Source organism: Equus asinus, chromosome 8 (genome assembly GCF_041296235.1).
Source record: "Equus asinus isolate D_3611 breed Donkey chromosome 8, EquAss-T2T_v2, whole genome shotgun sequence".
In the NCBI taxonomy this organism is placed as follows: Eukaryota; Metazoa; Chordata; class Mammalia; order Perissodactyla; family Equidae; genus Equus; species Equus asinus.
This window is the reverse complement of record NC_091797.1, coordinates 76,625,959-76,628,641: the sequence shown is the minus strand read 5'-3', so window position 1 is coordinate 76,628,641 and position 2,683 is coordinate 76,625,959.

Genomic DNA, 2,683 nt, shown 5'->3' with positions numbered 1-2,683 from the left:
CGCCGTCTCTCTTGCTCTCCTCTCTCTCCCTCTCTCCCTCTTTTCTTTCTATTGGGAGCTCGCCCTGCTCTCGTGGAGGGTGGGCTGGCTGGGTTCAGGGGGTGCAAGGAGCTAGGTGGGGTGTGATCCACTCAGACCAGCAGTTCTTAAACTCTGAGCCTGTAGGTGGATTCTGTGAACTGGGCCAAGTTATGGTCAGACTAGACCTTCCACAGCTTTTAAATTTTCCATCCAGAACGTTTCTTAAAACCTTAGGTATCTAACACTGCTAATGGTCTGCAATTAAGGAAACAAGATCAAATATCCTATTGGCTTCACTTGAAGAGCTTGGAAAGGTGGTACCTCAAAAATGTTTAACACTTAAGGAGACATCGCTGTGGTCGCATTTGAGGGCAGAGAGGGATGATAAAATAGGCACAAGTTGAGAAGAATTCCATGCATGTGGCGTTTGCAGTATTCCAGAGGTTCTGTGCCCTGGAAGGTCTCCACTCTGGCCGATCTGGGGATGGGGTAACTAGGGGGCCCACAGAGAGCTTGTTAGACCACGTCCACTCATCCCCGAGAAGGACAGACTCACAACCTCAGCAAAAAGCAGCTTGACTGAAAAAATGCTGCACCTCACTTCTTACTAGAAAAATGCAAATTGTACCATGATATCATTTCCCCGGTCAGGTGGCAAATATCAGAAATTGGAAAACACCCAGTGTTGGTGAGTATGTGGCGGGGGGCACTCAGGCACCGTCGGTAGGAGCATAAATAGCTGCAACCCTGAGGAGGAAAAATGAGCTGTTCACAATCAGTACTTAAAATGCACAAAAACTCTTGGCTGAAATGCTCCACTGCCAGGAATTGAGCCTGACAGCCACAAGCAGGCAACAGTACAAGAATGTTCTTTGCAACCTCACTTGTGAGCAAAGAAATGAAGGCAGGGTAGATGTCCACTAGCACTGGGCTGTTTTTCACAATTGTACTTCTGAACAGCTGAACACCACTGAAGGTGGATTCGTGGGAACAGAAAAAGAGCTGAGGGTCTGGCAGGGCCAGGAAAGAGAAGGTAGAGGCAGCTGCTGACCATTTGTTTGTTCATTCAACCAATATTTATTGAGCACCACTATGTGCCAGATACTCCTCTAGACACTGGGGATGCAGGAACAGAGAAAACACACTCCCTGTCTTCATGGTGATTGTGTTCTTGTGGGTGAGCCAGACAAACATGAAGAACAAATGCTATAGTAGGGAGAAAAATAGCTAGGAGAAGAGGGTGTCAGTTGGGAGGGGAGTGAAATTTTAAAGAATGTGGTCAGGAAAGTCCACTTAACTGACATGTGAACAAAACTCAGAGGAGATAAGGAAGTCAGCCCTGCAGACAGCTGGGGGAAGGGTATCCCAGGCAGAAGGAGCAAGCTGTGCAAAGGCCCTGAGGCAGAAGCTCACCCGGTGTATGTGAGGACCAGCAAGGGGACCCGTGTGGCTGCAGCTGTGAGGGAAAGGAGGAGTACAGGAAATGAGGTCTGAGAGGTACTGAGTTGGGGAGTGAGGGAGGCAGATGCTATAAGGCATTGCAGGGCAGCATGAGGACAACCCAGGGGGTCCAGCCCAAGGCACACAAGGGAAACACATCCAAGTTGGAGTTTCCTTCAACTTCCCTCTCAAACCTGCTCCTCTGCTTCTCTTCCTAGCCCCCACTCATCATGGCTGCTGTGGGTGACCTGAGCTCAAAACCCGGAAGCCCTGGCCTTCTCCTTTTCTCTCAGCTACCAAGTTAGATGGTCTCCTCCCATATTCTTCAAATCCATCCACCTCTCCGTCTGCCCCTCCTCAGTCCCACAGGATAAGTCCTTCCTTCATTGGTTCTGCTGTGGGCACCAGAAAGGGAGTCCCAACTTGAGACATCTACATGCATAGGGCAGACCAGGGTGAGGTGAGAGATTCCAGGTACACTTGGGCAAGAGCCCTTCAGCCAGGCCCCTCTGCAAAAATAAGAGCACACACAGCACTGACACTGTGCCAGCCACTGTTTTTTCATTTTTGGTGAGGAAGTTTCGCTCTGAGCTAACATCTCTTGCCAATCTTCCTATTTTCTTTTTTTTACTCGAGGAAGATCAGCCATGAGCTAACATCTGTGCCAATCTCCCTTTATTTTATATGTGGGATGCGCCACAGCATGGCTTGGCAAGCAGTATAGGTCCACACCTGAGATCTGAACCTGTGAACCTGGGCCACTGAAGCAGTGCAGGCCAGGCTTAACCATTATGCCATAGGGCCAGTTCAACCCAGGCACTGTTTTAAACATCTTTGATATTAAACTCACAGTGCTAGGAGGTGAGTATTAATTATCATCCCCATTTAACAGATGTGGAAAATTGAGGCACTGAGAGGTCAAGTAGCTTGCCCAAGTTCACACAACTGGCAAGTGGCTGATCTGGAGTGTGAACCCAGGCAGTCTGGCTCCCTAGTCCGTGCTCAGCTGATGCAAATCTGCTCTGCTCATGTCCCATCTAAAGAGGCACCCACTGCTTGGCACCAGCTGATTGTTGCTGGATAGGAAGGCAAGCCCAGAATTGCCTGATAGTTCCAAGAAGAACCAGAATCCTAGAATTCGTATGTGAAATATTTCAATTTTCTGAAAAGTTGAGTCAAATTTGTTTAAAAGCAAGCAGACAGAATAAAACACATCTGTGAG